Genomic DNA, 26,876 nt, shown 5'->3' on the forward strand with positions numbered 1-26,876 from the left:
AAATTCTGGCAAATTAGTTCGCAATGAGCCAGGCGGCCAAAACTGTTGCATATACCCTGACTCTGCGTGCAATGAACGCAAGAGAAGTGACACAATTTCACCTGGTTAATATTGCCTGCTAACCTGGATTTCTTTTAGCTAAATATGCAGGTTTAAAAATATATACTTCTGTATATTGATTTCAAGAAAGGCATTGATGTTTATGGTTAGGTACACGTTGGAGCAACGACAGTCCTTTTTCGCGAATGCGCACTGCATCGATTATATGCAACGCAGGACACGCTAGATAAACTAGTAATATCATCAACCATGTGTAGTTATAACTAGTGATTATGATTGATTGATTCTTTTTTATAAGATAAGTTTAATGCTAGCTAGCAACTTACCTTGGCTTCTTACTGCATTCGCGTAACAGGCGGGCTCCTCGTGAGGCAGGTGGTTAGAGCGTTGGACTAGTTAACCGTAAGGTTGCAAGATTGAATCCCTGAGCTGACAAGGTAAAAATCTGTCGTTCTGCCCCTGAACATGGCAGTTAACCCACCGTTCCTAGGCCGTCATTGAAAATAAGAATGTGTTCTTAACTGACTTGCCTAGTGAAATAAAGGTGTAAATATATATTTTTTTTATTGGCAAAATCGGCGTCCAAAATTACCGATTTCCGATTGTTATGAAAACTTGAAATCGGCCCTAATTAATCGGCCATTCCGATTAATCTGTCGACCTCTAGTACGTACGGTCACTGTGGGGACGATGTCGTCTATGCACTTATTGATGAAGCCGGTGACTGAGGTGGTGTACTCCTCAATGCCATTGGAGGAATCATGGAACATATTCCAGTCTGTGCTAGCAAAACAGTCCTGTAGCGTAGCATCCGCGTCATCTGACCACTTACGTATTGAGCTAGTCAATGGTACTACCTGCCTCAGTATTTTGCTTGTAAGCAGGAATCAGGAGGATAGAATTATGGACAGATTTGCCAAAGGGAGAGGGAGAGCTTTGTATGCGTCTTTGTGTGTAGAGTAAAGGTGGTCTAGAGTTTTTTTCTCCTCTGGTTGCACATGTGACATGCTGGTAGAAATGAGGTAAAACGGATTTAAGTTTGCCTGCATTAAAGTCCCCGGCCACTAGGAGTACCGCTTCTGGATGAGCATTTTTATCTTGTTTGCTTATGGCTTTATACAGAGAATGGACTTGTGGGTAGAATGGCTTTGTGGCTAGAATGGACTTTTCAAAATGGACGGGTCCTGTTGAATGCCACCCAGCTATTGTTCTGTTTTAGTTTAATCTCTTTACAGGTCCTTTGAAAGCAAGCATGGCTAATACCAGGGCACAGAGTCAAAGCTCAGAGGGCAGTGCAGGGGAAAGAGGGAGGGCAAATGGTGTCAATTTTAATATAAAAATATAAAATAATATTAGATGTTTTATTGTCACATACACTGGATAGGTGCAGTGGAATGTGTTGTTTTACAGGGTCAGGCAGAGTAGCACAGCGCCTCTGGAACAAATTAGGGTTAAGTGCCATGCAAAAGGGCACATTGACAGGTTTGACGGCTCGGGTATTGGAACCAGCGACCTTTCGATTACTGGCCCAACACTCTAAGCACTAGGCTAACTGCCGCCCTACTCACATCTGATCAGCCATCTGCACATTAATGAGGGATTTCATTTATATTAAAGATGCAAATGTAGCCTTTAAAGGAGATTGAAATGCTGAGCGGAAGTGTGCGTGGCGGGTACTTTATCTGGGTGCTCTGTTCATTAGCCTGCTGTAATTGTGTTAGCACAAACCCAGACGGCAGGAACTGAAATATCCCACTGGAAATGTCACAGGAGCGCCGGGGATGACACGGACGTGTTCACACAGACACGCGCACACACACGCGCACACGCACACACACGCTTGCATGCACACGCTCATGAGTGAGCACACATACACACGGTCACACACACACACACACACACACACACACACACACACACACACACACACACACACACACACACACACACACACACACACACACACACACACACACACACACACACACACACACACGATTTATCTAAGTGATTATTCGCCGAGAGACCCTGACCCTGCATTAAAAATGAAAGCCCCCCTTCCAATGGAGTTGGGTGCATCTTGGTGTGCCTGTGCGTGTGTGTGTGTGTGTGTGTGTGTGTGTGTGTGTGTGTGTGTGTCTATCTGTGTGTGTGTGTGTGTGTGTGTGTGTGTGTCCCTGTGTGTGTCTGCTCACCTCAAGTGGTAGCATTTAATCAAGCATGACACTCATCTCTGAGTTCTTGAGCTAGAACTTGAATCCTAATATCCTGTTTAAATCATGTGTGTGACTTTAAGCTGGATAGGAGAGGCATTATAATCTACGGGAGGAGAGGCAGGGAGACATTCCAGGGAGCCTTGTGATGTGCTAGCCTGGGTACCAGTCTGTTTAGTTAACATTCCACTCCTTGTACTCTGTGACATACTGCATGACACAGATGTTTAGAATGACAAGAGTGGCAAGGAGTGGAATGATAGCTAAACATACTCGTAACCAAGCTAATGATGTGCTATTTCACAGTCAATTGATAAAAACACAACAACAACATTGGCTCGGTGAGGCAAGTTCGCAGGCTACCTTTCTGCATGAACACATCTACAGTTGACTGGTAACCCCTCCTACCCTCAGCGGGTGTCTTCCGTTGTTTCCTCCTCCTCTCCGTGCCTGGGTCTTAAAGGTCGTAACTGATCTGTGCTGCTGTAGCCTGTCAGACAGGTCTATTGTCTCCCTCCCTGTAGCCTGACAGACAGGTCTACTGTCTCCCTCCCTGTAGCCTGTCAGACAGGTCTATTGTCTCCCTCCCTGTAGCCTGTCAGACAGGTCTATTGTCTCCCTCCCTGTAGCCTGTCAGACAGGTCTACTGTCTCCCTCCCTGTAGCCTGACAGACAGGTCTACTGTCTCCCTCCCTGTAGCCTGTCAGACAGGTCTATTGTCTCCCTCCCTGTAGCCTGTCAGACAGGTCTATTGTCTCCCTCCCTGTAGCCTGTCAGACAGGTCTATTGTCTCCATCCCTGTAGCCTGTCAGACAGGTCTACTGTCTCCCTCCCTGTAGCCTGTCAGACAGGTCTATTGTCTCCCTCCCTGTAGCCTGTCAGACAGGTCTATTGTCTCCATCCCTGTAGCCTGTCAGACAGGTCTATTGCCTCCATCCCTGTAGCCTGTCAGACAGGTCTATTGTCTCCCTCCCTGTAGCCTGTCAGACAGGCCTACTGCCTCCCTCCCTGTAGCCTGTCAGACAGGTCTACTGTCTCCCTCCCTGTAGCCTGTCAGACAGGTCTACTGTCTCCCTCCCTGTAGCCTGTCAGACAGGTCTATTGTCTCCTTTCCTGTAGCCTGTCAGACAGGTCTACTGTCTCCCTCCCTGTAGCCTGTCAGACAGGTCTACTGTCTCCCTCCCTGTAGCCTGTCAGACAGGTCTACTGTCTCCCTCCCTGTAGCCTGTCAGACAGGTCTATTGTCTCCTTTCCTGTAGCCTGTCAGACAGGTCTACTGTCTCCCTCCCTGTAGCATGTCAGACAGGTCTACTGTCTCCCTCCCTGTAGCCTGTCAGACAGGTCTATTGTCTCCTTTCCTGTAGCCTGTCAGACAGGTCTACTGTCTCCCTCCCTGTAGCCTGTCAGACAGGTCTACTGTCTCCCTCCCTGTAGCCTGTCAGACAGGTCCAACACTTATCATCAAAACAGTATCATGATTTTAAAACTCACCTCACTGTGATGATCCATTTCAACAGCAGGTTGAAACAGTGTAAAACATGGTCGTTGTGGATGTTGTTTCAAAGTCTAACACAACGAAATGGACAGCAATTTCTAAGGTGATGATTCAGTCAAATCAACCATATGCATATTACAGCTTATGCATATGCATAGGCGTATGAGCCCAAGCCCGAAAACACAAAACAGAATTAAAATTAGGATTGTGCCATTATACAATATCTAGTCTATTACAGATGGCAGAGAAACATAAAACAAAAGTGATTTAAGGTGTCTTTGGTACATACATTGGTCTAGCCTATACTCCAAAATTAAACACATTCTAGTGATCACCTTTGAGTGTGGACTGTATTATCATGCATACTGGCTGGACTGGTTACCTTCTGCTACGCTGTAAAATGTCTATCCATGAGTCTGGGAGAGAACATATAGCCCGAGGCCATGCTGTTGGTTCATTGATTGTGCAGTGCGGTTTACAGTTAGCCTACAATTATTGAATTCGTATTTGATTTTGTTCAGCCTAGTAATAGTGATTTTTTTATATTTTCATAATCAAATTGGGTGACACATTCCCATTAGCTATATAGAATATCTCACCACCACGTGTTTCCATCTCCTCCTGTCTCTCTCCTTTATTCCGTTCTCCAGCGCGCAGGGGGGCTGTCAACAGTTTAGCGAAATATGGTTTTGTTGAGAAAACATGTTAATATCGATGTTCCCCAACAGATTTCACCTGGTTTCCCAAATGAAGCACTGGTTAGCTGCAGGAACAAGGTTGGAGCCCCCATGGCATAGAGTTTGGGCAGAATATCCCGTGTCTTGCAGAGAGAGAGAGAGAAGGCTCCTCAAACAGTGGTTGATGTGTGGAGTGAAATAAATGGTGTTATATTTCATTCTCAGCTGCTCATATTAAACACAGGCTCCGCTATATTCACTCTGGATTGGGGAAATATCCTTTCTATTTTATTCAGCTAAGTTCAATTATATATTATATATCATATCATATAAAATAATGGTTTGGGACTGATAGCCTATCTGGTCTGCTAAAGGAACACGCCTACAGCCTATGGTATGGAGCATAGCCACATAACATATAGTAGACCAACTCATATTCTGTTCTTCTGAAATACATTTTCTTCATATCAGAATGTTTCTTTAGACCTGCCTAAAATAAATAATGGATTTATTGTGATGGTGTATATTCAATTGATTATTAGACTTTTTAAATGTAGATGTTCCAAAGACGCATCAGCAGCTTGTACGTGTGGAGACCTGGAGATGCTAAACGTATTTATGTTAATTAACGGTCAATGACCGCCAAAGCCCTACTCATGATGCTCTCTCTCTCTGTGTGTGTGTGTGTGTGTGTGTGTGTGTGTGTGTGTGTGTGTGTGTGTGTGTGTGTGTGTGTGTGTGTGTGTGTGTGTGTGTGTGTGTGTGTGTGTGTGTGTGTGTGTGTGTGTGTGTGTGTGTGTGAGAGAGAGCATATCTAGGTATAATGTGTTCTTTGTCCTGCCATCAGACAGCTAGTGCTGGTCAGAGATCAGTTCACTCAGTGTCAAAACACATACATATACACAAACCCATACATCTGCACACACACACACACACACACACACACACACACACACACACACACACACACACACACACACACACACACACACACACACACACACACACACACACACACTTAAGTAAATAGGCCAGTGGAGGGAGAATGCACAAAGCATGATGATGCTGTGCAGTAGGAATGTGTGCTGACAAACCTAGAAAAGCAGGAAACAGTCTGCTGCCCTCACAGGCCCTGTTCTGGGATTTGAAACCCCTCTATTTGACTGTACGCTAAAGAGGACCCTGGAGCTACAATCACTTAAGTATTTTAAGTGCTTCAAAATGCCCCGAAATGCTGGATTTTATCATAGAATTCGCCGTAGATAATCTAAACTGGCTCCAAACTGCAGTGTGGCAATTGTGTTATTTAAGAAAATGAGTAGGTCCTTTTAGACTTGTAATGCTCGGTCGTTTTCCTCTTCTATCAGGGAGAAAGAGAGGGAGAGAAGGAGAGAGGGTGAAAGAGAGAGAAAGAAAGAAAGAGGAAAAGAGAGAGGGTAAAAAGAAAGAGGGAGAGAGAGAAATGGAGAGAGAGAAAGGGAGAGAGAGAGAGAGAGAGGGAGAGAAAGAAGGAGCTAGAGAAAGAAAGAGAGAGGGTAAAAAGAAAGAGAGAGAGAGAGAGCACTGCCATACTTCTGACAAATGGAAACTGGATAGATACCCAGCCTTTAGGGAAGAATAAGGGCATTTGTCTTAGTTTGGACTTCAGTCAGTGCAATTGAAACAATTTTCATGTTTTATGAGTATTGTGGCGCTATAACACCTGCTATAAAATGAGGTCATTGTCATAAACCTATTAGACTACCCTATAAGAAGAGAAGAGAGTGTTGGCACTGTCTGTTCTGCATGAGGGTGGTTGCTTTATGGCTATACCTCACAGACTCACTCTACTCCTTTGTTATTAGGTTACATAACAATGACATCACATTTTTGGGAACAACATTAATGCATGCTGTATGGTGTGGAGGACAGTGTGGGTGCAGACAATGCACGTGTTGCACTGTTGGTTTCTAGAATGCTTGATCTATTCTGTCCACTTCTCAGTGTCTCGTTGGTTGTTTATAGACCCTCCTGTTGTTGCAGTGCTGTGCTGCTATTCCTCCTGCAGTGAGATAGCCCGCGCGCTGGACTCTACCTTTACTGGCAGGTCAGGCAACCGGGGCTTTTAAGAGCCAGGCCAAATAGCCAGGCTAGGCAGTCTCCTTTACAGCAGAGTAAAAGGAGCTGGTGATTGTCTTTTATATCTTTCTCCTTGGAGTGCCTTGAGTTTAGTATGGCACTGCAATCTTCATGGAGGCACACAGTTTCCTGTGTTTTTAGGAGTGCTTTTCCACCGGTATTAAGGCTAGTAAACGTCAGCTCCAGATGGGCTAGGATACGTCACTTCTAGCATTTGCCCCAGTCCTCTCCAATCCAGCACTCTCAGCATTTATTTGATTGGAGACTTGAAAGAACTGGAATAGCAGGTCATGGGTGAGTTTGTGTTTGTTCTGTATTTTTCTGTGTTTGATCTGTAGTGTTCTGTGTTTGTTCTGTATTCTTCTGTGTTTGTTCTGTATTGTTCTGTGTTTGGTCTGTAGTGTTCTGTGTTTGGTCTGTAGTGTTCTGTGTTTGGTCTGTAGTGTTCTGTGTTTGTTCTGTAGTGTTCTGTATTGTTCTGTGTTTGTTCTGTATTCTTCTGTGTTTGTTCTGTATTGTTCTGTGTTTGGTCTGTAGTGTTCTGTGTTTGGTCTGTAGTGTTCTGTGTTTGGTCTGTAGTGTTCTGTGTTTGTTCTGTAGTGTTCTGTATTGTTCTGTGTTTGGTCTGTAGTGTTCTGTGTTTGGTCTGTAGTGTTCTGTGTTTGGTCTGTAGTGTTCTGTGTTTGGTCTGTAGTGTTCTGTAGTGTTCTGTGTTTGTTCTGTAGTGTTCTGTAGTGTTCTGTGTTTGTTCTGATTTTGTTCTGTAGTGTCCTGTGTTTGTTCTGTGTTTAGTATGTAGTGTTCTGTATTTAGTATGTAGTGTTCTGTGTTTAGTATGTACTGGTAGTGGACGTGAGTGTAACGGTTGTCCTCCTCCTCTTTGTCCGAAGAGGAGGAGTAGGGATTGGACCAAAGCGCAGCGTGATAGTTTGACATAATGATATTTATTAAAGAAAAGACGGAACACGAAAACACTACAACAAACTACAAAACAAATAAACGATGTAGACAGACCTGACTTGAGAACTTACAAACTATGAAGAACGCACGAACAGGAACAGACTACATATACGAAACGACAAACGAAACAGTCCCGTGTGGTAGACATACAGACACGGAAGACAATCACCCACAAACAAACAGTGTGAACAGCCTACCTTTATATGGTTCTCAATCAGAGGAAACGTCAAACACCTGTCGCTGATTGAGAACCATATAAGGCTAATTACCAACGACCTAAACATAGAAACACATAACATAGAATGCCCACCCCAACTCACGCCCTGACCAACTAAACACATACAAAAACAAGAGAAAACAGGTCAGGAACGTGACATAACCCCCCCCCCTCAAGGTGCGAACTCCGGACGCACCACCAAAAGTCTAGGGGAGGGTCTGGGTGGGTATCTGTCCACGGTGGCGGCTCAGGCTCTGGGCGTGGTCCCCATCCCACCATAGTCAATCCCCGCTTTCGTATCCCCCTCTCAATGACCACCCTCCAAATAAACCCACCTAAATTAAGGGGCATCACCAGGATAAGGGGCATCACCGGGATAAGGGGCAGCACCGGGATAAGGGGCAGCTCCGGACTGAGGGACGGCAGCTCCGGATTGAGGGACGGCAGCTCCGGACTGAGGGACGGCAGCTCCGGACTGAGGGACGGCAGCTCCGGACTGGCTGACGGCTCTGGCTGGGCATGGCTCGCTGACGGCTCTGGCTGGTCATGGCTCGCTGACGGCTCTGGCTGGTCATGGCTCGCTGACGGCTCTGGCTGGTCATGGCTCGCTGACGGCTCTGGCTGGTCATGGCTCGCTGACGGCTCTGGCTGGTCATGGCTCGCTGACGGCTCTGGCTGGTCATGTCTGGTGGAAGGCTCTGGCTGATCCTGTCTGGCGGAAGGCTCTGGCTGATCCTGTCTGGCGGAAGGCTCTGGCTGATCCTGTCTGGCGGAAGGCTCTGGCTGATCCTGTCTGGCAGAAGGCTCTGGCTGATCCTGTCTGGCGGAAGGCTCTGGCTGATCCTGTCTGGCAGAAGGCTCTGGCTGATCCTGTCTAGCGGAAGGCTCTAGCGGCTCCTGTCTGGCGGAAGGCTCTAGCGGCTCCTGTCTGGCGGACGGCTCTGAAGGCTCATGGCAGACGGGCGGCTTTGCAGGCTCAGTACAGACGGGCGGCTTTGAAGGCTCAGTACAGACGGGCAGTTCATGCGGCGCTTGGCAGACGGACAGGTCAGACGGCGTTGGGCAGACGGGCAGTTCAGACGCCGTTGGGCAGACGGGCAGTTCAGGCGCCGTTGGGCAGACAGGCAGTTCAGGCGCCGCTGGGCAGACGGGCAGTTCAGGCGCCGTTGGGCAGACGGGCAGTTCAGGCGCCGTTGGGCAGACGGGCAGTTCAGACTCTGGCCGGCTGAGACGCACTGTAGGCCTGGTGCGTGGTGCCGGAACTGGAGGTACCGGGCTAATGACACGCACCATCAGGCTAGTGCGGGGAACAACAACAGGGCACACTGGACTCTCAAGGCGTACTATAGGCCTGGTGCGTGGTACCGGCACTGGTGGTACCGGGCTGAGGGCACGCACATCAGGGCGAGTACGGGGAGAAGGAACAGTGCGTACAGGGCTCTGGAGACGCACAGGAGGCTTGATGCGTGGTGCCGGAACTGGAGGCACTGGACTGGAGACACGCACCACAGGGAGAGTGCGTGGAGGAGGAACAGGGCTCTGGAGACGCACTGGAAACCTGGTGCGTGGTGTAGGCACTGGTGGTACTGGGCTGGGGCGGGGAGGTGGCGCCGGAAATACCGGACCGTGCAGGCGTACTGGCTCCCTTGAGCACTGAGCCTGCCCAACCTTACCTGGTTGTATGCTCCCCGTCGCCTGACCAGTGCGGGGAGGTGAAATAACCCGCACCGGGCTATGTAGGCGAACCGGGGACACCATGCGTAAGGCTGGTGCCATGACATCCGGCTCAATACTCAATCTAGCCCTGCCAGTGCGGGGAGGTGGAATAACCCGCACCGGGCTATGCACACGTACAGGAGACACCATGCGCTCTACTGCGTAACACGGTGTCTGCCCGTACTCTCGCTCTCCACGGTAAGTACAGGGAGTGGGCGCAGGTCTCCTACCTGACTTCGCCACTCTCCCTTTTAGCCCCCCCCCCCAAGAAATTTTTGGGGTTTACTCACAGGCTTCCTACCGCGTCGTCGTGCTGCCTCCATTCGCCGGTATCCCTCCTCGCACTGCGCCAGAGAATCCCAGGCGGGCTCCGGCACTCGCCCTGGGTCGATCGCCCACCTGTCGATCTCCTCCCACGTAGTGTAGCCCAGATCCTTCTCCTGCTTCCGAGCTAGCTCCTCGAAACGCCGCCTCTCTGCTTTCGCTGCCTCCAGCTCAGCTTTGGGGCGGCGATATTCTCCTGGTTGAGCCCAGGGTCCCTTTCCGTCCAATATTTCCTCCCAAGTCCACGAGTCCTGGTTCTTTGGCCGCTGCTGCTGGTTCCTCTCACGCTGCTTGATCCATGGTTGGTGGGTGGTTCTGTAACGGTTGTCCTCCTCCTCTTCGTCTGAAGAGGAGGAATAGGGATTGGACCAAAGCGCAGCGTATGTGTCAGGTTTTGGCCAGGACTGTTCTGGTTTTGTCACTAGATGTCCCCATTGCACCTTTTTTGAACCTTTTGTTTTTTCCTTGCTCTTTTATTGTTTGCACCTGTAGGTCGTTCCCTTGTTTGTATTTAAACCCTGTGTGTTCCTCAGTTCTTTGCTCAGTGTTTGTAAGTTAGCACCCAGCCCCAGCCCAAGCCTTGTTCTGTATATATATTTCTCTTATTGGATTTTCCAGAGGTTCTCTGGTTTAGTTCTTGTGTGTATTTTTGAGTAGTTTTTGGAGGTTTGTTTTTCTCTGCTGTTTTTACCACTTTGTGGAGTTTCTTTTGCATTTTTGAGGATTTCCATTTTGTGCCTCTTGGCTTTATTTTTGGACATTGTGGATTTAGATTCTTTGCCTGAAGTTTTTGTTCTTTTATTAAACCACCATCTCTAGAACTACTGTGTCTGCCTCATCTTCTGGGTTCTGCTGATTATTAGTGACTGTTTCTCGCACCGGGTCCTGACAGAAACACTGAGCCATTAATATGAACCCAGAGGCAGCCAGTACCCAGGACTTTTTTCCCATGCTGTCCCACCACGAGGGGACTGTCCAACGTCACAAAGCTGCTCTGGTTCAGCAAGAGGCCTTACTGGCTGGACATTCTCAAATTCTGTCGGAGATGATGACTTCCATAAAACAGATTTCTGATCAACTTTCTCCTGCAACCGCTTCTGCTCCAGTTTATCAGATTCAAGTGCCCGTGGCAGTTAACCCCCTGGCTGAACCTCGTCTGCCGCCTCCCCAACGGTTCTCAGGTGATCCGAGTGTTTGTAAGGGGTTTTTCACCCAATGTTCTCTCTCCTTCGAGCTGCAACCCTCGTCGTTTCCCACCGACCGGTCCAAGATAGCATATATCATCACCCTGCTGTCGGAAAAAGCCCTAGCCTGGGCTACTGCTGTGTGGGATGCCCAAAGTCCCTGCTGTGCCAGCTACTCTACCTTTGCTGAAGAATTCAAGCGAGTGTTTCAAGATCCCACCAGCGGTCCTGACTCAGTCAAACAGCTCCTGACTCTCAGCCAAGGTCGGCGCAGCGTGACGGACTATGCCATCCAGTTCCGCACGGTGGCAGCAGCGAGTGGCTGGAACGACGAGGCGCTCACAGTGTGCTTTTTGAAGGGTCTTTCCGACACCATCCAAGATGAACTGGCCACTCGGGAACCACCGGACAACCTCGAGTCCCTGATCAAGTTGGCTTCACGCATAGACCAGCATCTGAGAGAGAGAGAGCTCAACCGTAGATCTCTCACCCTAGCTCCTATCGGTCCCAGCTCCGAGTCTCCACCTTTATCCTCGCTGACTCCACCGGAACCCATGCAGGCTGGACGCATCTCCCAGGCTGAGAGAGACCGCCGGATAAGGGAGCGATGCTGTCTATATTGCGGCAAACCGGGCCATTTCCTCTCCACGTGTCCCGGGCTCCAGGGAAAACGCACTCTCCCGTGCAGGCCTGGGAGGACTGTAACGGGAAACATAACCTCCTCCCATCCATCGAACTCCCGCCTGCTCATTCCAGTTACCCTTTCCTGGGACAACCACGAGCTTCCTCTTCAAGCCTTGGTAGACTCTGGAGCCGCAGGTAACTTCATGGATGGTGTCTGGGCGAAGGAGAATGGCGTTCCCTCTGAACCTCTAAGTGACCCCATAAGGGTTACTACGTTGGATGGAAGCCCTTTGGGATCTGGACTTGTCACTCGTGTCACTACCCCCTTGCGACTGTCAGTTTCCCAACACCAGGAAGTGATGAACTTTCATCTGACCTCGTGTTCCGAATTCCCTCTCGTCCTTGGATACCCCTGGCTTCACAGCCATAACCCTCACATCGACTGGTCTGTGGGCACTATCAAGCAGTGGGGTCCTACGTGCCAAGCCACTTGTATCTTCCCAAGTTTCCCGAGTTCCCCTCCCGAGTCTCTAGAATCCATCGACCTGTCCCGAGTTCCTGAGTGTTACCATGACCTCAAACCGGTATTTAGCAAACAGAGGGCCACCAAACTACCACCCCATAGACCTTACGATTGCCCCATCGACCTGTTTCCGGGCACCTGCCCCCCCAGGGGTCGGATCTTTTCCCTATCTCCTCCCGAACGAGCTGCTATGGATACCTACATCAAGGACGCTCTGGCAGCAGGCCTCATGCGGCCATCCACCTCGCCGGCAGGAGCAGGGTTTTTCTTTGTGGCCAAAAAAGACGGTGGATTACGTCCTTGCATCGACTACCGGGGACTTAATGCCATAACCGTCCGTAACCGCTACCCGCTACCCCTTATGGCCACAGCCTTTGAGCTGCTCCAGGAAGCAGTGGTCTTCACTAAGCTGGACCTACGGAACGCATACCATCTTGTGCGGATCAAACCCGGTGACGAGTGGAAGACCGCTTTCAACACGCCTACTGGTCACTACGAATACTTGGTGATGCCCTTCGGCCTGACCAACGCCCCGGCTGTGTTCCAAGCGCTCATAAACGATGTGCTTAGGGATATGCTTAACATTTTCGTGTTTGTTTACTTGGATGACATCCTCATCTTTTCGAGCTCCCTTCAAGAACACACTAAGCATGTCAGACAAGTGCTCAAACGCCTCCTAGACAGCCATTTGTACGTTAAGCCGGAGAAGTGTGAATTCCATTCCTCTCGAGTACAATTCCTGGGATTTGTAGTGGAACCCGGTCGAGTCCAGATGGACCCCAAGAAGGTAGGGGCGGTAGCGGATTGGCCCACCCCCAAGTCCGTTAAGGAAGTTCAGCGTTTCCTGGGCTTCACCAACTTTTACCGCAAGTTCATCAAGAACTTCAGCTCGGTGGCAGCCCCTCTCTCAGCTGTAACCAAGGGTGGCAACACAAGGTTTCTGTGGGGAAGAGAAGCTGAGACGGCCTTCCAAGGACTCAAGCAGCGCATCCTCTCTGCTCCCATCCTGACACTACCGACGGCGGATGAACCTTTTGTGGTGGAGGTAGACGCATCAGAGGTTGGTGTTGGAGCTGTCCTGTCTCAGAGGGGTGAAGACAAGAGGCTTCATCCTTGCGCCTTCTTCTCTCACCGGCTTACCCCGGCCGAGAGGAATTACGATGTGGGGGATCGTGAACTCCTAGCGGTTAAGATGGCATTGAAGGAATGGAGACACTGGCTCGAGGGGGCTTCTCAACCATTTCAAGTGCTTACGGACCACAAAAATCTGGAGTATATCCAGCAGGCGAAGCGGTTGAACTCCAGACAAGCTCGATGGTCTCTTTTCTTCAGCCGATTCCAGTTTATCCTCACCTATAGACCCGGGTCGAAGAATCTCAAACCGGACGCCTTGTCACGTATCTACTCTCCTGCCATTCGAGAAGATACTGACATGACTGTCCTTCCTGCCGCTAAGATCGTGGCTCCGATCTCGTGGCAAGTGGAGGATACCGTGAAACAAGCTCAAGCCATCGAACCGGGTCCTGGAGGAGGTCCTGCCAATCGGTGGTTTGTTCCCAAGGCAGCAAGGTCCCAAGTCCTTCTGTGGGGGCACTCCTCTCGCCTCACCTGTCACCCGGGCGTAGGTCGCACCTTGGAGTTCATCCAGCGTAAGTTCTGGTGGCCCACCATAAAAGAAGACGTTGCCACTTTCGTCAAGGCCTGTTCCGTGTGCTGCCAGGGCAAATCTTCTCACCTCCGCCCTCAAGGACTCCTTCACCCTTTATCTATTCCCCACCAACCCTGGTCCCATATCTCGTTGGACTTTATTACTGGCCTTCCTCCGTCCCATGGTAATACTACGATCCTAGTCATCATCGACAGGTTTTCTAAGGCGGCCAGGTTTGTTCCCTTGACCAAATTACCTTCTGCCAAGGAAACGGCTGAGTTGGTGATTAACCATGTGTTCCGAGTCTTTGGCATTCCGCAAGATGTGGTTTCCGACAGAGGTCCACAGTTCGCCTCTAGGTTTTGGAAGGCCTTCTGCCAACTCATAGGGGCCACGGCCAGTCTTTCTTCAGGGTACCATCCGGAGTCCCAACGGCCAAACTGAGAGGATGAATCAAGAGCTGGAAACCACCCTCAGATGTATGGTCTCCAACAACCCATCCACATGGTCATCCTTCATTGTTTGGGCCGAGTACGCGCACAACACCTTGTGCTCCTCCTCCACTGGTATGTCTCCGCACGAGTGTCAGTTTGGCTATGCTCCGCTATTGTTCCCGGACCAGGAGGCAGAAGTCAGAGTGCCTTCAGCCTTGAGGTTCATCAGACGCTGTCGGCTTACGTGGAAGAAGGCCCGTCTTAATCTTCTGCGTGCCTCACAGCAGTACCAGCGACAAGCCAACAGACGTCGCCGTCCCGGTCCTACCCTGTACCCCGGCCAGAGAGTATGGCTCTCAACAAAGGACTTACCGCTACGGGTGGAGTCTCGCAAGCTGTCCCAGAGATTCATCGGTCCCTTTAAGATTGCCAGGAGAGTCAATCCCGTTACTTTTCGCCTGCACTTACCCAGATCCCTTAAGATCAATCCAACATTTCACATTTCTTTATTAAAACCTGTTGTTTTTTCTCCCCTTATCCCGGCAGGCAGACCTCCCCCTCCGCCCCGTGTCATCGGAGGCCAGTCGGCTTATACCGTCCACCGGATACTGGATTCCCGCCGGGTGCAGCGGTCCTGGCAGTATCTGGTGGACTGGGAAGGCTACGGTCCCGAGGAGCGCTCCTGGGTTCCTGCCAAGGACATACTGGACCCTGACCTCATTCGTCAGTTCAGGGCCCTCCACCCTGAGAAGGCTGGTAGGAACGTCAGGAGCCGTTCCTAGGAGGGGGATTCTGTCAGGTTTTGGCCAGGACTGTTCTGGTTTTGTCACTAGATGTCCCCATTGCACCTTTTTTGAACCTTTTGTTTTTTCCTTGCTCTTTTATTGTTTGCACCTGTAGGTCGTTCCCTTGTTTGTATTTAAACCCTGTGTGTTCCTCAGTTCTTTGCTCAGTGTTTGTAAGTTAGCACCCAGCCCCAGCCCAAGCCTTGTTCTGTATATATATTTCTCTTATTGGATTTTCCAGAGGTTCTCTGGTTTAGTTCTTGTGTGTATTTTTGAGTAGTTTTTGGAGGTTTGTTTTTCTCTGCTGTTTTTACCACTTTGTGGAGTTTCTTTTGCATTTTTGAGGATTTCCATTTTGTGCCTCTTGGCTTTATTTTTGGACATTGTGGATTTAGATTCTTTGCCTGAAGTTTTTGTTCTTTTATTAAACCACCATCTCTAGAACTACTGTGTCTGCCTCATCTTCTGGGTTCTGCTGATTATTAGTGACTGTTTCTCGCACCGGGTCCTGACAGTATGTTGAATCCATAATAACATTTATTAAAGAAAAGACGGAACACGAAAACACTACAACAAACTACAAAACAAATAAACGATGTAGACAGACCTGACTTGAGAACTTACAAACTATGAAGAACGCACGAACAGGAACAGACTACATATACGAAACGACAAACGAAACAGTCCCGTGTGGTAGACATACAGACACGGAAGACAATCACCCACAAACAAACAGTGTGAACAGCCTACCTTTATATGGTTCTCAATCAGAGGAAACGTCAAACACCTGTCCCTGATTGAGAACCATATAAGGCTAATTACCAACGACCTAAACATAGAAACACATAACATAGAATGCCCACCCCAACTCACGCCCTGACCAACTAAACACATACAAAAACAAGAGAAAACAGGTCAGGAACGTGACATAACCCCCCCCTCAAGGTGCGAACTCCGGACGCACCACCAAAAGTCTAGGGGAGGGTCTGGGTGGGTATCTGTCCACGGTGGCGGCTCAGGCTCTGGGCGTGGTCCCCATCCCACCATAGTCAATCCCCGCTTTCGTATCCCCCTCTCAATGACCACCCTCCAAATAAACCCACCTAAATTAAGGGGCATCACCAGGATAAGGGGCATCACCGGGATAAGGGGCAGCACCGGGATAAGGGGCAGCTCCGGACTGAGGGACGGCAGCTCCGGATTGAGGGACGGCAGCTCCGGACTGAGGGACGGCAGCTCCGGACTGGCTGACGGCTCTGGCTGGTCATGGCTCGCTGACGGCTCTGGCTGGTCATGGCTCGCTGACGGCTCTGGCTGGTCATGGCTCGCTGACGGCTCTGGCTGGTCATGGCTCGCTGACGGCTCTGGCTGGTCATGGCTCGCTGACGGCTCTGGCTGGTCATGGCTCGCTGACGGCTCTGGCTGGTCATGTCTGGCGGAAGGCTCTGGCTGATCCTGTCTGGCGGAAGGCTCTGGCTGATCCTGTCTGGCGGAAGGCTCTGGCTGATCCTGTCTGGCGGAAGGCTCTGGCTGATCCTGTCTGGCAGAAGGCTCTGGCTGATCCTGTCTGGCGGAAGGCTCTGGCTGATCCTGTCTGGCAGAAGGCTCTGGCTGATCCTGTCTAGCGGAAGGCTCTAGCGGCTCCTGTCTGGCGGAAGGCTCTAGCGGCTCCTGTCTGGCGGACGGCTCTGAAGGCTCATGGCAGACGGGCGGCTTTGCAGGCTCAGTACAGACGGGCGGCTTTGAAGGCTCAGTACAGACGGGCAGTTCATGCGGCGCTTGGCAGACGGACAGGTCAGACGGCGTTGGGCAGACGGGCAGTTCAGACGCCGTTGGGCAGACGGGCAGTTCAGGCGCTGTTGGGCAGACAGGCAGTTCAGGCGCCGCTGGGCAGACGGGCAGTTCAGGCGCCGTTGGGCAGACGGGCAGTTCAGGCGCCGTTGGGCAGACGGGCAGTTCAGACTCTGGCCGGCTGAGACGCACTGTAGGCCATTCGCCGGTATCCCTCCTCGCACTGCGCCAGAGAATCCCAGGCGGGCTCCGGCACTCGCCCTGGGTCGATCGCCCACCTGTCGATCTCCTCCCACGTAGTGTAGCCCAGATCCTTCTCCTGCTTCCGAGCTAGCTCCTCGAAACGCCGCCTCTCTGCTTTCGCTGCCTCCAGCTCAGCTTTGGGGCGGCGATATTCTCCTGGTTGAGCCCAGGGTCCCTTTCCGTCCAATATTTCCTCCCAAGTCCACGAGTCCTGGTTCTTTGGCCGCTGCTGCTGGTTCCTCTCACGCTGCTTGATCCATGGTTGGTGGGTGGTTCTGTAACGGTTGTCCTCCTCCTCTTCGTCTGAAGAGGAGGAATAGGGATTGGACCAAAGCGCAGCGTATGTTGAATCCATAATAACATTTATTAAAGAAAAGACGGAACACGAAAACACTACAACAAACTACAAAACAAATAAACGATGTAGACAGACCTGACTTGAGAACTTACAAACTATGAAGAACGCACGAACAGGAACAGACTACATATACGAAACGACAAACGAAACAGTCCCGTGTGGTAGACATACAGACACGGAAGACAATCACCCACAAACAAACAGTGTGAACAGCCTACCTTTATATGGTTCTCAATCAGAGGAAACGTCAAACACCTGTCGCTGATTGAGAACCATATAAGGCTAATTACCAACGACCTAAACATAGAAACACATAACATAGAATGCCCACCCCAACTCACGCCCTGACCAACTAAACACATACAAAAACAAGAGAAAACAGGTCAGGAACGTGACAGTGAGGTCATGAGTCCAGTCTGGTTCAGGATATTTGATCCTTTTAAATCCCTCAACTCAGGAGGTTTGGAATGAATACTGTACATAGTTACTCTAAGATACTGACCCACTGATTCTGTCAGAACCCCCCGCCTTTTATCACTGTGAGTGACTGTGTCTGGTAAGCTGCACCTGTTACCCCAGGAAGCTGTTCCTGTGTGTTTTGGATGTGTGTGTGAGTGTGTGACACAACGTGTACAGGATGGAGAGGCCTAGCTGCCTGGCTTCTTCAGTGGCCAACTGAATTCAACTGCCATTGAGTCATTGTATCCTTGACGGGGCAGAGCTGCTTGTCCACGCTAATCCTGTTTGACCCAGAAAAAACACAAGTGTGTGTGTGTGTCTGTATCTGTGTGTGTGTGTGTGTGTGTGTAGGCAGCTGTCAGTGAGGTCACTGTGTCAGGCATGGAATGCAGTACAGTATAAATGGAGTGCAATGTTCTAATCAGTGCCTTGCATGGTGAGCAGAGGCACACTGGACCACAGCAGCAGCCACACAGTCAGCCACACAGCCAGCCAGTCAGCCACATAGACAGCCAGTCAGCCACACAGCCAGCCAGTCAGCCACATAGCCAGCCAGTCAGCCACACAGCCAGCCACAGTCAGCCACACAGCCACACAATCAGCCACATAGCCAGCCAGTCAGCCACACAGCCAGCCACAGTCAGCCACACAGCCTTACTATTAACAGCCGTATGGCCCCATGCCCTTATGGCCTCAGTCAGCAGTCAGCACACAGCCAAGGAGCCCCCCCCCCCCCGCCCCCCCCCCAGCCTAACAGAGATATCAATCTGTTCCACCTCAACAAGACACTCTATAAACCTTATCAAAACATACACACATCTCACACGCTATCCCCTCCCCGTAAAGGAACCCAATAACGGCCCACTGAACATGAACCCAATAACGGCCCACTGAACATGAACCCAATAACGGCCCACTGAACATGAACCCAATAACGGCCCACTGAACATGAACCCAATAACGGCCCACTGAACATGAACCCAATAACGGCCCACTGAACATGAACCCAATAACAGCCCACTGAACATGAACCCAATAACGGCACACTGAACATGAACCCAATAACGGCCCACTGAACATGAACCCAATAACGGCACACTGAACATGAACCCAATAACGGCCCACTGAACATGAACCCAATAACGGCCCACTGAACATGACACTGAACCCAATAACGGCACACTGAACATGAACCCAATAACGGCAAACTGAACATGAACACAATAACGGCCCACTGAACATGAACCCAATAACGGCAAACTGAACATGAACACAATAACGGCCCACTGAACATGAACCCAATAACGGCAAACTGAACATGAACCCAATAATGGCCCACTGAACATGAACCCAATAACGGCACACTGAACATGAACCCAATAACGGCCCACTGAACATGAACCCAATAACGGCACACTGAACATGAACCCAATAACGGCAAACTGAACATGAACACAATAACGGCCCACTGAACATGAACCCAATAACGGCAAACTGAACATGAACACAATAACGGCCCACTGAACATGAACCCAATAACAGCCCACTGAACATGAACCCAATAACGGCACACTGAACATGAACCCAATAACGGCCCACTGAACATGAACCCAATAACGGCACACTGAACATGAACCCAATAACGGCCCACTGAACATGAACCCAATAACGGCCCACTGAACATGAACCCAATAACGGCACACTGAACATGAACCCAATAACGGCAAACTGAACATGAACACAATAACGGCCCACTGAACATGAACCCAATAACGGCAAACTGAACATGAACACAATAACGGCCCACTGAACATGAACCCAATAACGGCAAACTGAACATGAACCCAATAACGGCCCACTGAACATGAACCCAATAACGGCACACTGAACATGAACCCAATAACGGCCCACTGAACATGAACCCAATAACGGCACACTGAACATGAACCCAATAACGGCAAACTGAACATGAACACAATAACGGCCCACTGAACATGAACCCAATAACGGCAAACTGAACATGAACACAATAACGGCCCACTGAACATGAACCCAATAACGGCACACTGAACATGAACCCAATAACGGCCCACTGAACATGAACCCAATAACGGCACACTGAACATGAACCCAATAACGGCAAACTGAACATGAACACAATAACGGCCCACTGAACATGAACCCAATAACGGCAAACTGAACATGAACACAATAACGGCCCACTGAACATGAACCCAATAACGGCACACTGAACATGAACCCAATAACGGCACACTGAACATGAACCCAATAACGGCCCACTGAACATGAACCCAATAACGGCACACTGAACATGAACCCAATAACGGCAAACTGAACATGAACACAATAACGGCAAACTGAACATGAACCCAATAACGGCACACTGAACATGAACCCAATAACGGCCCACTGAACATGAACCCAATAACGGCCCACTGAACATGAACCCAATAACGGCAAACTGAACATGAACACAATAACGGCAAACTGAACATGAACCCAATAACGGCCCACTGAACATGAACCCAATAACGGCAAACTGAACATGAACACAATAACGGCCCACTGAACATGAACACAATAACGGCCCACTGAACATGAACACAATAACGGCACACTGAACATGAACACAATAACGGCCCACTGAACATGAACCCAATAACGGCAAACTGAACATGAACCCAATAACGGCACACTGAACATGAACCCAATAACGCCAAACTGAACATGAACACAATAACGGCCCACTGAACATGAACACAATAACGGCAAACTGAACATGAACCCAATAACGGCCCACTGAACATGAACACAATAACGGCCCACTGAACATGAACACAATAACGGCCCACTGAACATGAACCCAATAACGGCCCACTGAACATGAACCCAATAACGGCCCACTGAACATGAACCCAATAACGGCCCACTGAACATGAACCCAATAACGGCCCACTGTCTGCCTTTTCATCCTGTTAAATATTCCCACTTAGGGAAATGTAAACCTTAACCATGAACTTTTTCAACACAAATATGTAAACTGTTGGGAAAGGAACATCATTCCTTATCTCTCAAATTGCAGATTTGGTGTCCTCCCGAGTGGCGCAGCAGTCTAAGACACTACATCGCAGTGCTATAGGCGTCACTACAGACCCAAGTTCGTTCCCAGGCTGTGTTGCAGCCAGCTGCGACCGGGAGACCCATGGATTGGCCCAGCGTCGTCTGGGTTAGATGAGGGTTTGGCCGGCTGGGATGTCCTTGTCCCATCGCGCTCTAGCGACTTCTCTGCAAACACGCTGACTTCGGTCGCCCGTTTCCTCCGACACATTGGTGCAGGTGGCTTCCGGGTTAAGCGAGCAGCGGGTCAGGAAGCAGTGGGGCTTGGCAGGGCCGTGTTTCGGAGGACGCATGGCTCTCGACATTCACCTCTCCTGAGTCCATTTGGGAGTTGCAGCGATGGGACAAGACTGTAACTACTAATTGGGGAGAAAAAGGGGTAAAAATTACCAAATAAAAATGGCAGATTTGGAAGTTGTATTTTTTTTTCTCTCTTTGTCCCTGTCAGCTTTTTATTTTTCAGTGAAGACCCCCTCCCTCCCTCCATGCCTCCCTCCCTCCCTGCCTCCCTCCCTCCCCCCCTCCCTCCCTGCCCCCCTCCCTCCCTGCCTCCCTCCCTCTCTGCCTGCCTCCCTCTCTCTCTGCCTGCCTCCCTCCCTGCCTCCCTCCCTGCCTCCCTGACTGCCTGCCTCCCTCCCTGCCTGCCTGCCTCCCTCTCTGCCTGCCTGCCTGCCTCCCTCCATGCTGCCTGCCTCCCTCCATGTCATCTTCCCTCCCTCCCTCCCTCCCTGCCTGCCTGCCTGCCTGCCTCCCCCCTCCCTGTCTCTCTCCCTGTCTGCCTGCCTCCCTCCCTCCCTGCCTGCCTGCCTGCCTTCCTCCCTGTCATCTTCCCTCCCTCCCTCCCTCCCTCCCTCCCTCCCTCCCTCCCTCCCTCCCTCCCTGCCTGCCTGCCTGCCTGCCTGCCTCCCTCCCTACCTCTCTGCCTGCCTGCCTGCCTGCCTGGCTCCCTACCTGCCTGCCTGCCTCCCTGTCATCTTCCTTCCCTCCCTCCCTCCCTCCCTCCCTCCCTCCCTCCCTCCCTGCTTTTCTGCCTCCCTCCCTGCCTTTCTGCCTCCCTCCCTGCCGGCCTCTCTCCCTCCCTGCCTTTCTGCCTCCCTCCCTGCCGGCCTCTCTCCCTCCCTGCCTTTCTGCCTCTCTCCCTGCCGGCCTCTCTCCCTCCCTGCCTTTCTGCCTCCCTCCCTGCTGGCCTGCCTCCCTCACTGCCTTTCTGCCTCCCTCCCTGCTTGCCTGCCTCCCTCCGTCCCTCACTGCCTTTCTGCCTCCCTGTCTGCCTACCCGCCTTCCTGCCTTCCCCCGTCCCTGCCCTGATTGAGTCTCTGGCCCGACCTCATCCTGCTAAACCGCTGCACTCGTTACTTTAGGACTTTCATGCCAGATTGACTTGTGTTGCTGCTGATATGGTGATTCTGCCTTCTCATCGGAAACAATCTCCTGTTATGATGGATTTTTCTGAGCTGGATTGAGAGGCTTGGCCCTGTGTTCATATTAGTATTTCAGCTGGGAAGCTGGGCAATGTTTTCTGACCAATCTCACTCTGTCCTTTCCTCAATTCCCCTCCTCTCTGTCTTTCACTCCATCCATCTCTCCTCTCTGTCTTTCACTCCATCCATCTCTCCTCTCTCTCTTTCACTCCATCCATCTCTCCTCTCTCTCTTTCACTCCATCCATCTCTCCTCTCTCTCTTTCACTCAATCCATCTCTCCTCTCTGTCTTTCACTCCATCCATCTCTCCTCTCTCTCTTTCACTCCATCCATCTCTCCTCTCTGTCTTTCACTCCATCCATCCATCTCTCCTCTCTGTCTTTCACTCCATCCATCTCTCCTCTCTCTCTTTCACTCCATCCATCCCTCTCTCTCTTTCACTCCATCCATCTCTCCTCTCTGTCTTTCACTCCATCCATCTCTCCTCTCTCTCTTTCACTCCATCCACCTCTCCTCTCTCTCTTTCACTCCATCCATCCCTCCTCTCTCTTTCACTCCATCCATCCCTCTCTCTCTTTCACTCCATCCATCTCTCCTCTCTCTCTTTCACTCCATCCATCCCTCTCTCTCTTTCACTCCATCCATCCCTCCTCTCTTTCACTCCATCCATCTCTCCTCTCTCTCTTTCACTCCATCCATCCCTCTCTCTCTTTCACTCCATCCATCCCTCCTCTCTCTTTCACTCCATCCACCCCTCTCTCTCTTTCACTCCATCCATCCCTCCTCTCTCTTTCACTCCATCCATCCCTCTCTCTCTTTCACTCCATCCATCCCTCCTCTCTTTCCCTCCATCATCCCTCCTCTCTCTCTTTCACTCCATCCATCCCTCCTCTCTCTCTTTCACTCCATCCATCTCTCCTCTCTCTCTTTCACTCCATCCATCCCTCTCTCTCTTTCACTCCATCATCTCTCCTCTCTCTTTCACTCCATCATCCCTCCTCTCTCTCTTTTACTCCATCCATCCCTCCTCTCTCTTTCACGCCATCCATCCATCCCTCCTCTCTCTCTTTCACTCTATCCATCCCTCCTCTTTGTCTTTCACTCCATCCATCCCTCCTCTGTCTTTCACTCCATCCATCCCTCTCTCTCTTTCACTCCATCCATCCCTCCTCTCTTTTACTCCATCCATCCCTCCTCTCTGTCTTTCACTCCATCCATCCCTCCTCTCTTTCACTCCATCCATCCCTCCTCTCATTCACTCCATTCATCCCTCCTTCACTCCAGAAGCCTGTGAAATGCCGCCAGAGTAGTGTGAGGTGAACATGATTTGAACATGATTTGAATTAGTCCCCTCTGTAGGCCTTGTAGAATCATTCTCAATAGAAGTCCTATCTTGTTGAAGTATCTGGCTAAACCTGTTCTCATCTGCCAAAGGGCTTGGCAGTATAACGTATTTGACTATATACCTGTATTGATGCATGGACAAGTTTGGGTTTTTACTTTACCTTCTATAATGGTATTTCATGTTTGGTTTGTTAAATGTGATATGCTACTCTGCCTTGTGTACCGTCCATTTTTATAGTTTACTCCGCAACCTGAGTCGTCTGTCTCTGCTCTGCTCTCTCTCACTCACGCCATGCCGTTTTCCACACAGACCTAGCCCCGCCCCCTGTCACACAAGGAGCACAGTTATTAATTGAGCAAATGGAGCAGCTGCACCCCCACTTTCAAAATAGGGGTGCACCCCCACTTTTTACCAGAGAATTATCATGATGCATTGGGTCATTTGTCATTGTCTGTATTAAAATAGATATGTCCAATTTATATATGATATAATTAACAGATTGCATTTTGCACCCTCTTCCCCGTCGCCTCAAGATGAATGGTTTTGACCACTTGAAAGTTTTGCTTTGCTCCGTGAGTCACCATTTTGGTTCAGTGCATTTACAAAGCACTAGTTGCAACACTGGTCTTTAAAATGACAAGGCCCCTGCAAAAGAAAACGGTTTATCTATTTTGTTGTGCTGTTGTTACATTTGTATCGTTGTTTCATGTCTGATGCACTCAGGGTGTTGTTCCATATCATTTGAGCAGTGTACACCAGGACACTTTGCCTGTTAGAACCATGATGAGCATGGCAGGTCTGATTAGGCTTCACTGTAAGGCAGACTCTGACTCTGAGTAGCCTTCCATCAGCCTACGAAAGTTTGCTACTTTGCAGAAAGCTGCATCTTCGGTAGCTCGCAAGTAGATACTGAGAAATAATCAGCCTAATATTATATGATTAAATCTGTAAAATACATTTGATCCCTGTCACGTGTGCTCCCTCTCCGGCTTCTAGGTCATCAAGCTGCTCGTTATGGAGCACACCTATCACCATCGTTACGTGCACCTGCGCGTCATCAGACTCACCTGGACTCTATCACCTCCCTGATTACCTGCCCTATATCTGTCACTCCCTTTGGTTCCTTCCCCAGGCGTTATTGGTTCTGTTCCAGTGTTAAATCTGTGCGTTGTTCGTGTTTCTTGTTTTGTTTTATGTTGCGTTTATTTATTAATACACTCACTCCCTGGACTTGATACCCGATTCTCAGCGCGCATCGTTACAGTCCCCAAGCTGTTTACAGGCATTTAACACCATTCTGCATTTTTTTACCATCTATTTTCCCAACATCAATCGGTTAAATCACATTGAAATGTTTTCATTCAGTCACAGAAGTAACAGTCCTAGCTGAGCTTCATATGCCAGCACAACAGAGGTCACTTCACGGTTACAATGTAGCCAAGCTGTGTTTGTATGCATCTATGCGCAAAATAAAAAAGCATAGGATATTTCTATGTCGATAAAACAGCTCTGCTTGGCTTGGTAAGTAGGCCTAATATCGACCAAATAAGCAATTTCTACCCTCGTTGCATCAAATATGTGTGCTGATAAGACCAGTTCATTTTAAACATTTTCATGGTGCCAGCACTACACACAATGGTGCTCAAAAAAGTCCATGTTGGAGGAAAATCAGAACGCTCAAGTAGTGTGCCTGCTGAGACTACACAGCTCTTATTCCTCATAATAAAAATGATTGGAAAATAATTTATAGTAGCCTAGTCATGTAACTGCAGATTTGCAGATTTGTTCAAGTGTATTTTCCCTCATCTTAAAAAGGCAAGATACTCAAGGTAGTTCATGTTCAACCTGATTGTCCCAAAGGGCAATTGGTTTTGAAGCAAAGGAGCATTGAAAACAACATTAAACGTATAAACTCCACATGGATCACAATGACACACAGGTGTAGGGAATACAATGAGCTAGCTAGTACATCAAGTCATAGGGCTGACAGCCATCAATATATACAGTAGGCCTACTAGTGATGGACATTAGCAGATCACTGCAGTGCTTTTCTTTGTGGTAGGCTATAGTAGAATGATTTTTGTATGAAATGTGTGGTTTTAAAAACCAAAATGCAATTACAGTATGTATGCAGTGCTGTTCTTTGTTTCTATTCATCAAATTAGGCCTACACAATAACAAAATATGCAGGATATATATGAGTAGCTTGACATTTTTGTTGTTGTTGTATGACATTTCTAGGATTGGTAGGGTTTCATACCTGTCAATTAGTTATTGGGGGTGGGATTTTGAGGAAATGGAGTAGATTAGTAATCTAGCCATTAAAACACTTTTTCAATATTGTAATGAAACAGCAGGGAGCAGATCTCGAACCCTCGACCTTCTAGCCCGCGGTCCGGCGCGCTATCGACTGTGCCCCAAAAGCATGCTCGATTTCCGCGCTTATAAACCCAGGGTCGTTACACTATAATATATTCAGGCAAAACCTAAGAAAATAGTTGTGTTCTGTTCATAAATGTGGATTACAAGATGTGTATTACAACAATGCTGTTTCCACTTTCCACTTTGCTTCTTAATATACATCCATAACCGTTCTAGAATAATTACACTTCTTAATATACATCCATAACCGTTCTATAATAATTACATTTTGTGTTTCTTACTGTCTGTATTTTTTTAGCAAGTTGTGGCTAAATCGTGTTAGCTGCTAATCGCTAGTTAGTTGGCTAGCTAGCTAGATCAAAAATGTACTGAGTCAGTGCAAACATAGCTAGAGCTAAGACAGCCTGATACCAGTGATGGTAAAGGCCTAAATCAGCATGCTGTTTGTGGAACAGTGTCTTCTTAATCAAAGCGGAAAGGCAAAGCATGAATATGTTAGCTACATGAAGTAGCTAAGAGAAAACATTTGAATGTAGCCAAAGATTATAGGGTCCCCTAGGAAACACTGACCAAAACGTTGGTCCTACCCTGTCATAATAACTCCTCCCTGGCTTTTTCATTAGTTGTCATGTCAAACAACACTGTATTCAAATGGCCCACTATTATAGTCTAACTATAGCATTTGAATAATCATTATATTTCCATGATTCTAACAGTTCACTAAAGTGTTTTAATATAAATCACAAGACAAATTGCAATA

General features: G+C 49.2%; 1 protein-coding gene across 1 annotated transcript in view; it reads left to right on the top strand.

The window, feature by feature from the left end:
• The window catches only part of LOC120061578 (plexin-A1-like), an 84,271-nt gene that overhangs the window by 18,282 nt on the left and 39,113 nt on the right, over positions 1 to 26,876 (top strand). The gene's annotated exons all lie outside the window — the stretch shown is intronic.

Source organism: Salvelinus namaycush, chromosome 16, assembly GCF_016432855.1.
Source record: "Salvelinus namaycush isolate Seneca chromosome 16, SaNama_1.0, whole genome shotgun sequence".
Lineage (NCBI taxonomy): Eukaryota > Metazoa > Chordata > Actinopteri > Salmoniformes > Salmonidae > Salvelinus > Salvelinus namaycush.